The 13,388-nt window shown below is 45.9% G+C and overlaps 1 protein-coding gene across 4 annotated transcripts in view; it reads left to right on the forward strand.

Moving 5' to 3' along the window:
- ADCK1 (aarF domain containing kinase 1) overlaps nt 1-13,388 on the forward strand; it is a 133,927-nt gene that overhangs the window by 103,989 nt on the left and 16,550 nt on the right. The window lies entirely within an intron of this gene.

Raw genomic sequence — 13,388 nt, forward strand, 5'->3', positions numbered from 1 at the left:
TGGGCAAGTCACTTACCCTCCCTGGGCCACATCTGTAAAATGTGGGGGTAGGACACAGTGCTTGTCCCATGTGGGATAAGGACTGTGTCGGATGTCATAATCTTGTATCTTCTCCAGTCCTTAGTATACATTAAGGGCTTAAAAATGCCATAATTATCATCCTTATTATTACTGATGGCACATTGTCTAGAGGTAGTGAAGATAAGAGTGATCCATGAGGAAAAGTGAAGGGAATTCAGAGTACTTAACTTGACCCCATGGGGGATTAACCTCTAACCAAGATTCTGGGAATAGAAGAGCTCTGAAAGAGAAAGAGAGCTGGAGAGATATAAGGGAAACAAGAGGATGAGAAGTTTAGGCCAAGAAGAGCTCTTCTGATCATGAGAAATGGTTGGGCCAGGACCTGACCTCCAACTCCGGCTCTGAGTTTTAAACACAAGACTGGACTCACCCTGCTGGGAGAAGCAGCGTGACCTAGTGGAAAGAGCATGGCCCTGGGAATCAGGGGACCTGGGTTCTAATCCCGGATCTGCCGCTTGCCTGCCTGTGACCTTGACCTTGGGCCAGAAACTTTAGTCTTCTGTGCCTCAGTTCCCTCATCTGTAAAATGAGAATTCAATAAACTGTGATCCCCATATGGGACCGGCACTGTGTTCAATCTGCATTTACTATACCTAACTCAGCGCTTGCTATGCTGCCTGACACATAGTAAGTACTGACCCAACAACCCAATTATTATTAGGTAGAAATTGCCTTCATGAGAATGATGGATTGAGGGGCAAATGGCGATGGGTGATTTGGGGTTCAACTCTACAGGGTTTCACTGGCACCTCAGGGTTGGGTGAAATTTTACAGTGAGATTTGTTGGATGCAGCCCTTACGTGCATGCATAAACACACACACGCACGGACATATTCCCACTCCTACCCTCTGCCACTCTGGTCACTCGACCGACATGCAGCAGCAGGTGGGGGGAAGGAGAGGAGCTTTTCCTGAACAGGGGCTTCTCTCAGAGTAACCTGCAAGAGAAGCCTAAGATCTCTGCTTCCTAAATGATAAGTATTCCCCAGCTCCTCCCTCCCTTTCAAACAGGTTACTGACATTTACTTAATACTGGCTGTGGCGAGATTATCATTATAGCTGCCCTCAAAGTGCATTAATCTCTCTGGATTCCTGGGAATGCCAGCTGTAATGGCATTTAATCAGAGGAGGCTTTGATTTTTAAAGACAAGTGCAAACACGGAAAGATCTGTCGGTGGCACGGTTGCTCGTGCCTGGGTGAGTGGTGCTGGCAGTGCGAATGTAGGCGGGTGGGGATGTTGACAGAGGGAAGAGGAGGGAGGTGGAGTGAGCTGGGGGTTGGGTGGAAATCTTGCCCTGTTAATATCACCATGCTGAACAGCAACCTTGCAAGAAGCTCCGTGCCTGGGCCTAGAAATTAGTTTGAGGGCAGGGCAAAACGAAGGTTGGCTTTTGTAGAAAATGGTTTATTAGACTGAGCAAGTGACAAGGGAAGTCAGTTGGTGACATGCTTGGATAAGAATAAAAATTATGGTATTTATTAAGCACTTACTATGTGGCAAAACTACTAAGCGCTGGAGTAGATACAAGATAATTGGGTTGGACATAGTCCCTGTCCCACATGGGGCTCACAGTCTAAGTAGGAGGGAGTTGGATTTAATACCTATTTTTAGCTGAGGAAATTGAGGCCCGAAAAAGTTAAGTGACTTGCCCAAGGTCACACAACAGGCAGGTGGGCGAGTTGGGATTAGAACCCAGACTTGCCATGCTGCTTCCCAACTGGTAGGTTTGACAAACTACCTCAGGATTCACATCTATCAACTCTGTTGAATTGTACTCTCCCAAGTGCTTAGTACAGTGGTCTGCACATAGTAAGTGCTCAATCATTACCGTTGATGGATTACCTAACTGATAGTGTCACCCTTAGCCCCCATAGAAAGAGGTGTGAGCCGGGTGGATGGAAGGCCCAGTTTTGGGGGTGAATCCAATATGTCTTGCAGTGGTGACAAATTACTAAGGCATTACCCAGTGAGCAGAAACCAAACCCAAACTACCCTCCACTTTTCAGAGGCTTGCCCAATTTCTTTTGGAGTATTTTCATAATTTGTAAACTCTATCAGATGATACCCACCTCCCTAGAGTCTCCTTGGTATGTTCCTCCATGACAGAGTTTCTTTGTAGGATCATCTTTTCACTGCCTGTAGCCTAATAATAATAATAATGATAATTGTGATACATGTTAAGCACTTACTGTGTGCTAGGCTTCATACTAAGCACTGGGGTGGATACAAGACAGAGTTCCTGTCCCACGTAGGGCTCACAGTTTTAGTCCCCATTTTGAAGGCGAGGTAACTCAAGCAAAGAGAATTGAGAAGTGAAGTGTCTTGCCCAAGGTCACACAATAGACAAATAGCAGAGCCGGGATTAGAACCCAGGCCCTGTGACTTCCACCCTGGGCTCTTTCCACTAGGCCCTGCTGCTTCTCAGAGGAGTCTGCATTGTTCACCTAATAATTTAGTTATTAAGAGATTCATTCCAACAAGGAAAGGTGGAGTTTTGAAATGTGAATTAAAGTTCAGTATTCCTGAATTTTAGACATAAAATGAGTGTCAAAATGTTACACTCAACGTGCCTGTTCAAGGTCAAATCTTGAGGTCCTGTGTATTATGTGAGAGGATTGTGTATGAGAGAGATTAATCAGCCATATTTATTGAGTGCTTATTGCGTGTAGAGCACTGTACTAAGTGCTTGGTAGAGTGTAGTACTCCAGATTTTGTAGACCTGTTCCCTAGCCACAAGGAGACTGTAGTGTAGATGGGGGGATAGACATTCAAATAAGTTACAGATATATACATAAGTGCTGTGGGACTGAGTGTGGGATAGATAAAGGGTACAAATCCAAGTACAAGAATGGTGCAGAAGAGAGAGGGAGAGGGCAAATGAGGGCTTAGTTGGGGAAGGCCTCTTGGAGGAGATGTGATTTTAATAGGGGTTTGAAGGTGGAGAGAGGGATGGTCTGTTCTATAAACGGGGGAGGCTAGAGTCAGGACATGGGTGAGGGGTTGCCAGCAAGAGAGATGAGATTGAGGTACGGTATGTTGGCATTAGAGAAGCAAAGTGTGTGGGCTAGGTTGTAGTAGGACAACAGGGAGGTAATGTAGGAGGGGGCGTGGTGATTGTGTACTTTAAAGTCAATGGTATGGAGTTTCTGTTCGATGCAGAGGTGGATGGGCAACCACTGGAGATTATTGAGGAGAGAGGAAACATGGATTAAGCTTTTTTAAGAAAAATGAGCTGGGCAGCAGAGTGAAATATGGATTGAAGTGGGGAGACAGGACGCAGGGTGGTCAGCAAAGAGTCTAATATAGTATTAGTAATTTGGATGGACAAGAAAGGGTGGATTTTTAGCAATGTTGTGAAGGTGGAACAGACAGGATTTGGGGACAGACTTAATAAGCGTGTTGAATGAGAGAGATGAGTCAAGGATAATGCCGAGGTTATGGGCTTGTGAGACAGGAAGGATGGTTGTGCCATTTCTGTAGATCTACAGGGATGGGAAAATCAGGATAATGACAGGGATTGAATGGGAAGATAAAGAGGTCAGTTTTGGACATGTTAGGTTTGAAGTGTCGCTGAGACATCTGAGTAGAGATGTCCTGGAGGCAGGAGGAAATGTGAGACTGCAGAGAAGGAGAGAGATCAGGGCTGGAGATGTAGATATGGGAATCATCTTCGTAGAGATTCTAGTTGAAGCCATGGGTGCAAATGAGTTCTTCAAGGGAGTGGGTGTAAATTCCCGCACCCAAGGGGATCCAGAAATGAGACTTGAGGGACTCCCACAGTTAGGGGGTGGGAGGCAGAGGAGTAGCCCACGAAAGAAACTGAGAATGAGTGGCCTGAGAAAGAGGAGGAGAGCCAGAAGAGGACAGTGTCAGGGAAGCCCAGGTTGGATAATGTTTCCAAGAGAAAGGGGTGGCCTCCAGTGTTGAAGGCAGCTGAGAGGTTGAGGAGGAATATAGAGTATAGAGGAATGTAATTTATGGAGTATAAAGGCTGTTGGATTTGGCAAGAAGGAAATCATTGGTGACCTTGGAGATGGCAGTGTCTGGGTGAGTGAAAGCGGAGGAAGCCATATTGGAGATAGTCAAGGAGAGAATTGGAGGAGAGGAAATGGAGGCAATGAGTGTAGTCAGCTTGCCAAGGACTTTGGAGAGGAATAGTAGGAGGGAGATGGGGTGATAACTGGAGGGAGCCGTGTGGTCAGTGGAGGATATTTTAGGATAGGGGAGAAATGAGCAGGTTTGAAAGCAGTGGGGAAGAAGCCACTGGAAAGAGAACAGTTGAAGAAGGAGGTCAGAGAGGAGACAAAATGGGAGCAAGCTTTTCGATAAGATGTGAAGGGATAGTGTCGGAGGCACCGGTAGAGGGTGTCGGAGGCACGGGTGGAGGAAATAGATTCTGAGTGGAGGCGGGAGATCACCTCTTGAGCTACACCTGGGAAAGATGGGAGAGTCATAGAAGGGGCAGGTGAAGGAAGGGACTGGAGAGGAGCAGGGGAGATTTTAAGGAGAGCATCCCTGACATTTTCAATTTAATCAATAAATTACATGGCCAGGTCAGTAGGGACAGGACAGGGAGGAGGCAGGGGACAAAGGGTTTGAAGAGGGAGTTAAACATTTGAAACAACTGGTGAGGGCAATGGACTCAGTAGAAATAAAAAAGGCAAGGATGAACTAAGATAGACGAGATCAACCTGATATCTAGATTTCCACCTGCAGTGCTCTGCAGCTCATTCACAGGAGCAAAGGAATGAAGAGTGGGGAGAAAAGCAAGAGAGAGAGAGAGAGAGAGCACACAAGGGCACACTGTAAAACTTTTTTTGGCGAACTGTGCAAATTGCAAAGTGTGCAAATCCTAAACCGTGTCCTGAGACTGTGTTGTACTTAGAGTTTACATTACGCTTAGTCAAAACAAATGTTTGAAGCCAATTTAAGGGTATGTGTAACAGATGCAAAATTACAGTGTTGGTTTTTCTTAAGAACCATGTAAGTTGGCTCTCAGTGAAACATATTTATGAGAAAGCTCATGTGGGACAGAGGTCTTTCATTGAATAGGGCAGAATCAAATTATTCTTTTAAAAGTGAAAGCAACAGGCCACGGAGAAGCAGGATATCCTAGTAGATTGAGCACTGGTCTGGGAGTCAGAGGACCCAGGTTCTAATATGGGCTCTGCCACTTGTCTCCTGTATGACCTTGGGCAAATCACTTAACTTTTCTTTGCCTCAGTTACTTCATCTATAAAATGGGGATTAAGGCTCTGAGCCCCATGAAGGACATGGACTGTCCAACCCAATTAGCTTGTATCTACCCAAGTGATTCATACAGTGTCTGGTGTATAATAATAGAAATAATAGCAATAATAATTGTAGTATTTGTTCAGCACTTACTGTATGCCAAGCACTGTGCTAAGTGCTGAAGTAGATATAAGATAATCAGGTCCTACATGAGGTTTACAGTCTATGTGGGAGAGAGAACAGGTATTGAATCCCCATTTTGCAGATGAAGGAACTAAGGCACCGAGAAGTTAGGTGACTTACTCAAGATCACTCAGCAGCAAGTGGCAGAGCCAGGATTAGAGCTCCGGTCCTCTTATTCCCAGGTCTTTGCTCTTTCCGCTAGACCACACACTGCTTAACAAATAGGGGTATGGGACTGTAAGGGAAGTCTGTTGGATGGTTTCATTTTACCTCAGACTTGGTCGTTCTATATATGTGTTAGACTTGGAGTTCATGGGTAAGAGCCTGAGGGTCATCATGTTGGAAGAATGTGAGCTTGAAGATGTGAGTGTGGGTGTTTGTCGAGGAGTGGTGGAGGGATTAGGAGGAGGAGGAGGAAGCGATGGGGTTAAACATGGGAATGGAGTCCCAAAGAAGACTGGGAAATCTTTTCTGAAGAGCTGGAAAAATAGACTCAACACCCATTTTCCTGGGGTGGTTTAGGTGCAGTCTATTCTAGGAGCCCTTCTGGCATCACGATAATCAGGATCATAATTATTCATTCATTCAGTGCCCGCAAACCTCATTACGGGTGTGGAGAACTAGAGATCCTAGTAAGTAGAGACATTTACTGGCCTTAAGGACTTCAAAGTCCAGTAGGGGAAGACAAGAATTGAAACAATGAACCGATAAACACTTCTGATGCATATTTCAACCATCAAGCAAATGTAAACAAGGAGGGCTGCCTGGTGAAGTCATTCAGAGTAGAATAGTGAAGCTCCTTTCCTTCCCAGCCCCAGCTCCAGGGAGTCAGGAAACAGGAGACTGAGCATTCTACATTTTCTAAAGGCTTTGCTCCTTCCCCTTTCCTCTGTCCTGACAGAGAGGCGGAGTGTGGGATCCACAAAGGTGGGTGGCCCATGCCGGAAGGCAAGGGAGACTTGTGAAAGCCCTCAGTTTGCCTTACTCCAGTGACAGAGGGCCAGGTTAGCTGTTCTTACGTGTAGGTTTGCGTGTATAAGAGGATTGTTGGAATTAAAACGCTAACTGAATGTCCATCTCTTCACACCTGGAACCACCAATCTCTTTTGTTGTTAAGCATAAATGGACCTGATCAGAAGCCTGAGTGGATAAGTCTGCCTTGGAAGCAGCAGAAAGAGCACAGGTCTGGAAGTTCCTCTAAAGTGTAAGCTCGTTGTGGGCAGGGACTATGTCTGTTATATTGTTATATCATACTCTCCCAAGTGCTTAGTACAGTGCCCTGCAAACAATAAGTGCTCAATAAATATGATTGACTCGCCAACTGACTAATTGACCAGGGTTCTAATCCTGGCTCTGCCACTTAACTTCTGTGCAACTTTGGGCAAGTTACTTCACTGCCCTGTGCCTCAGTTGCCTCAGCGGTAAAATGGGGATTAAATACGTGTTCTCCCTATATCTTAGACTGTGAGCTCCATGTGGACAGGTACTGAGTTAGGTCTGATTTTCTTGTATCTACCACAGCGCTTAATACAGTGCTTTGCACATAGTAAGCCCTTAATAAGTGCCACATTTATTATTACTTGAGAAAGTGGAAAGAAGCTACAGACAGAACTCTCCTGAATGGAAGGCGTTCTCCAAGCCTGTGCATCACCTCTCCACTTGAAGTGGAAGCCCAGCTACCCTCTTACAAAACAAACTGAGTACTAACCTCTTGTAAACACTCACTTGCTCAATAATTACCTATCTAGGAGTTCCCCTTTAACAAGTACCGACATAATAATAGTAATGATAATATTTATTAAGCCTTTACTATGTGCCAAGCACTGTTCTAAGTGCTGGGGTAAATTCAAATTAATCAGGTTGGACACAGTCCCTGTTTCACATGAGGCTCACAGTAACTGATGAGGTAACTGAGGCACAGAGAAGTTAAGTGCCTTGCCCTAGGTCACCCAGCAGGCAAGTGGCGGAGCCGGGATTGGAATCCATGTCCTCTGATTCCCAAGCCCATGATCTTACCACTAGGCCATGCTGCTTCTCACAGCCAGAGCTTGCTTTAGCTTTCAAGAGAAAGCTTGGTTCCAGGTGGTCATGCTGTTCAGATAGTAGCTTTCTTGAGAGACAAAGTTGCAGAGTTAGGAAGTTCTAGAACAACAACAATACAGGGGCAGTAGAATTACGTAAGAAAGACATGCATCCATTTATGCTTCAATTCAGTAAGTTGATATACTTCTTAAAAATATCCCTGCTGTTGGGCCAGTGGAAAGAACCCAGCTCTGGAAATCCAGAGAGTTGTGTTATTAATAATAATAAAAATGCTTGTGGTATTTATATGTGACAGACTCCCTGCTTCAAGCCTTATTGAAGGGACATCTCCTCCAAGAGGCCTGACTAGAACCCTAATTTCCTCTTTTCCCACTCCCTTCTGCATCTCCCTGACTTGCTCCCTGTATTCATCCCCCCCCCCACCCCTTAGCCCCACAGCACTTCTGTACATATCTGTAACTTTATATTAATGTCTTTCTCCCCCTCTAGACTGTAAGCTCTCTGTGGGCAGGGAATGTGTCTGTTATATTGTTATATTGTACTCTCTCCCAAACACTTAGTTTAGTGCCCTGCTCACAGCAAGTGCTCAATCAGTATGACTGACTGACTTACTGACTGACTGGGTAGAAAATGGTATGGAAATGGGTCCAAACAGAATACTGGTAGCTCCACACGTGACTCTTCCAAAAGGCAAGGAAGGGTTTCTGAAAACATCGAACCTGTGTAATTGTGTTGAAGAATTCATTCCAGATCTAGTATTTGGTCTCTGATAGGTCTCTGATAGGCTCTCTTAAGGCTCGGTGTTGGGGCTCCTACTCTTTTCACAAGCTTGGCATCACCCCCCCCTTCACTCCACAGCAACTGCCTTCTCCAAGGTCACCAGTGACCTCCTTCTTGCCAAATCCATTGGCCACAACTCCGCCCTTATCCTCCGTGACCTATAAAGGATGGAATCTCCCATCATCTACCTCCATGGTTTTAGTTAATAATAATAATGTTGGTATTTGTTAAGCGCTTACTATGTGCAGAGCACTCTTCTAAGCGCTGGGGTAGACACAGGGGAATCAGGTTGTCCCATGTGGGGCTCACAGTCTTAATCCCCATTTTACAGATGAGGGAACTGAGGCACAGAGAAGTTAAGTGACTTGCCCACAGTCACACAGCTGACAAGTGGCAGAGCCAGGATTTGAACCCATGCCCTCTGACTCCAAAGGCCGTGCTCTTTCCACTGAGCCACGTACTACCCCTATGCAGATGACCCCTGTATCTGCCTCAGTAGCCCTGATCTTTGAGCTGCTGTCTTTCATTTCCTCAATCAGTCAATGGTATTTTATTGAGCAGTCGCTCTGTTCGGAGCGCTGTACTAAGATTTTGGGAGGGTAATGTTTGCTGGCATGATCCCTGCCCCCAAAGAGTTTACAGCCTAGTGGGAGAGACTGAATTTCAGAGAGGGCAAGCCACAGATTATAAAGATAGGTAGTAAGTGCTCTAGGAGTAGAGAAGGTGTCACACTACTTGGGGTATGAACTAAGGACATAGGCAAGACAGAAGGGGGGGAAATGAGGTGGGAGGGAGATGAGAGGCTAATCAGGGAAGGCTTCCTGGAGGAGATATGATTTTGGAAGGGCTTTGAAGATGGGGGAGTGGTGGTCTGTCATATGTAGGGGGAGGGAATGCCAAGCAGGAGGGAGGACATAAGCAGGGAGAGAGCGAGAGATCGAGGTGAGGTAAGTAGGCTGGTGCTAATGGAGTAAAGTGTGTGGGTTGGATCGTAGTGGGTGAGGAGCAAGGATAGGTAGGAGGAGAGAGATGATTAAGGGCCTTAAAGTCAATTTAAAGGAGTTTCTGCCTGATATGGAGATGGATGGGCAGATACTGGAGGTTTATGAGGCCTGGGCAGATGTGAGCAGAATGATCATTTAGAAAAATGACCTAGGCAGCAGAGGCAAATATGTCCTGGAAAAGGGAGAGGCTGAAGGCAGGGAGGTCAGTGGGGTGCCAAGAATCGAGCCAACTGCTTCCCTTTTCTCAGTGAGTTTTGGAAGCGGGGGAAGACGAGGGCCCCTTGGGAGAGAGTGGAGGGGAAGAGCCTAGGGAGAGCCTGCTGTCTGAAATGGCAAAGGGGAAGGGAGACTGAGTCAGGAGCAGGTCAACAACGAAGGGGAGTTTGGCCATGGTGGAGCAGGAGTCTTCAGCCTGCATTTGGCTGGGGCTGTCGGATGAGGGATGGCATGAGAAGCAGCATGGTGTAGTGGATAGAGCATGGGCCAGGGGTCAGGAGGTCATGGGTTCTAATCCTGGTTCCACCACTTGTCTGCTGCATGACCTTGGACAAGTCACTTAACTTCTCTTTGCCTCAGTTACCTCATCTGTAAAATGGGGATTGAGACTGTGAGCCCCATTTGGGATGGGGACAGTGTCCAACCTGATGTGCTTGTGTCCACCCCAGTGCTTAGTACAGTGCCTGCCACATAGTAAGTGCTAACAAATACCACAATTATTTTTATTATTATTATTATGAGGGATGGGGAGGGGTTGGAAGAGAGTCAGCTGACATGATGTTGTGCAGAAGGAGGGGAGCTTGGGGTGAGGGTGGGAAAGAAGGACAGTTTACAGTCTAGTGGGGTATTGAATTCCTATCTTACAGACCAAGTAACTGAGGCACAGAGAAGTTAAGTGACTTGCCCAAAGTAACACAGGAGACAAGAGATGAAGCCAGAATTCGAACCAAAATCCTCTGACTTTCAGTCCCTGGGCTCTTCCCACTAGGCCAGGCTGCTTCTCTTTGTGAGAAGAGCATTCCCCAGTACTTCAGAAGCTCTCTTTCCACACTGCATAACGAAAACATGCCTTGCAGGAATATTAACTGTTCTTTTGAAGATCCACAAGTGAGAAGGCAGCCTGAAAGATGAATGGGAATTGTGTTAACTATTTAAATTATACATCTTGGGAATGAATCTTTATTGTTTGTAGACTGGGGAGAGCCAGGCAAAGAGCAGTGGTGAGGAGCTAGTACTAGCCCCAGGACTAGACTGTAAGCACACTGTGGGTGGGCAGGGCACAGGGAAGCAGCGTGGCTCAGTGGAAAGAGCCCGGGCTTGAGAGTCAAAGGTCATGGGTTCGAATCCCTGCTCTGCCACTTGTCGGCTGTGTGACTGTGGGCAAGTCACTTCATTTCTCTGTGCCTCAGTACCTCATCTGTCAAATGGGGATTAAGACTGTGAGCCTCACGTGGGACAACCTGATTACCCTGTATCTACCCCCAGCACTTAGAACAGTGCTCTGCACATAGTAAGCGCTTAACAAATACCAACATCATCAGCATGGCCTAGTGGATAAAGCACAGACCTGGGAGTCGGAAGGACCCAGGTTCAAGTCCCAGCTCCACCACTTGTCTGTTGGGTGACCTTGGGCAAGTCACTTCACTTCTTTGTGCCTCAGTTACCTTATCTATAAAATGGGGATTAAGACTGTTATCCCCATGAGGGACAACCCGATTACCTTGTATCTACCTCAGCACTCAGAACAGTGCTTAGCACATAGTAAGTGCTTAACAAATACCATTATTATTATTATTATTGTCTGTGCCTCAGTTACCTCATCTGTAAAATGGGGATTAAGACTGTGAGCCACATGTAAAACAGGGGCTGTGTCCAACCTGATTAGCTTGTAACTACCCCAAAGCTTAGACCAATGCTTGACACCTAGTAAGCACTTAATAAATACTATTATTATTATTACCAACTCTGTTGTATTGTGCTCTCCCAAGTGCTTAGTACAGTGCTTTAACCAAGTAAGTGCTCAGTAAATGCCACTGATGATGATGATGATGATGATAAGGATGACTATCAAAAATGATATCATTTACTATAAAGGGGAAGTTGTTAGGATAGTAGACTTCTTAAAGAGAGGAAAAGTTCTAGAGGCCAGAAGTTCTAAGAGAGCCTGACAGACAGGAAGAAGAAGCGCAACACTCATATGAACAAGTCAAGTACTGATAGTGAATGAGAGATTTGCCCTTTAATAAAACATGTAGTGAGTGATTTGGTTAAAGTGAAGATTCACATTGAGTGTCATTCCCTTTCCCATCTGTTGACTCTGCGCTAAAATTGCTAGTTAAAGGAACTTCTTGTCTCTTTCCAGTTGGTAGCCCAATCCTGACCTGGGACCGCCCTTCAGAAGTGTGGCTGAGAGATCCCTCCTTTTGTTTCCTCCTCCATAGACTGGGACAAGATATTGCTGCTGGCTCTAAGCCGATCATCCTATTTGCCAATTACTTTAAGAGCCGATGACGGTGACTCTCATTGATCTCGTTAAAAATAAAGGTCACGCCGGAGCTGACTTCTCAGGCTCAACGTTGCCTTCTCCAGCCAAAGAAATATTATTGATTGAAGAACCTTTATCGAAGGTTAATTGGATTTTGGTGAGGGTGTCTGTAAGACCGGCCATTGCTGAGGACCGATTTAATTTCTGGGAAATTAGCCGAGGGAAAGGAGAGCCAGAGCGAGAGAGGCATTGTGCGTTGTAGAATGGGCGATTAGGAAGCAACTGTCTTTATGCCGGATGGCTTGTTTATGGGGTTGGGGCAAAGTGGGGTTCACACAGAGGCCGGAGTGGGGATCAGTATGTACAGGATGATTCCTCCATGAAGCAAGACCACATTTCAAACCATTTGGAAGTCACACTAGGCTTGCCAAGGGATCGAATTGCAAAGTTACAGAGGGGTCTTGATCAGGTAACTTAACCTCTGCATCTGTAAATCCTTCTTGGGTCCCCACCTCTTCTCCTTCTCACCTTTTCCACCCATCTCTCTTTAAACGGTCACTGGTATTTATTGAGCGCTTACTGTGTGCGCAGCACTGTACTAAGCACTGAGGGGAATACAGTATAACAGACTTGGTGGACACAATCCCTGCCCTCAAAGGGCTCGCAGGCTAGAGAGGAAGTTACAGTCTAGAGTCTATTACAGTGCTTGGTTATCAGTCAGTTAATCAATCTATAGTCAATTAAGCAATCTACTGTGCTTCTTGTGGGCAGGAAACATGTCTACCAACTCTGTTGTGTTGTGTACTCTCCCAAGAGCTTAATACAGTGGTCTGCACATTATGGACACCTAGTAAATACCATTGATTCATTCATTCATTTATTGAATGTTTCTTATGTGCGGAGCACTGTATTAAACACTTGGGAGAGTACGATATAATAAAGTTGGGGTTTTTTAATGGTGTTTGTTAAGTGTTTACTATGTGCCAGGCACCATTCTAAGTGCCAGGGGAGATGCAAATAATCAGGTTGGACACAGTCCACATCACAGGTGGGGATCACAGTCTTAATCTCCATTTTGCTGATGAGGTAACTGAGCACAGGAAATTAAGTGACTTACCCAAGGTCACACAGCAGACAGGTGGTAGAGCTGGGATTAGAATGCAGGTCCTCTGACTCCCAGGCCCATGGTCTTTCCACTAGACCATGCTGCTTCTTTATTGCAGTAGGGTTGATAGACACCATCCCTGCCCTCAAGGGGTTTATAAATGTACAATCTTATAATCCTCCCCTCTCTCCCATCCCTTTCTGACTGCTGCCTCAAACAATGAAGGGATCAGAGGATGATGTGCTGCATGAAAACTTGGGGCTTCTTGGGAATTGTGGTTCCACATGAAGTCTGCTCAAGGCAGTGACCAGGGTGGACAGTTGAGTTGTGTACCCCTGCTAAGAAGAGCCCGGTGCCTGCCCAGGTCCTGCTTTGTGAGTAGCCCATCTGGTCATGACCGATGCTTCATGAACTGATGCTGCATGAAGAGAGAAAGGGAAAAGTCCGGGTAGTTTAAAGGTCAACCGGTGGCCACC

Source organism: Ornithorhynchus anatinus, chromosome 1 (assembly GCF_004115215.2).
Source record: "Ornithorhynchus anatinus isolate Pmale09 chromosome 1, mOrnAna1.pri.v4, whole genome shotgun sequence".
Classification (NCBI taxonomy): domain Eukaryota; kingdom Metazoa; phylum Chordata; class Mammalia; order Monotremata; family Ornithorhynchidae; genus Ornithorhynchus; species Ornithorhynchus anatinus.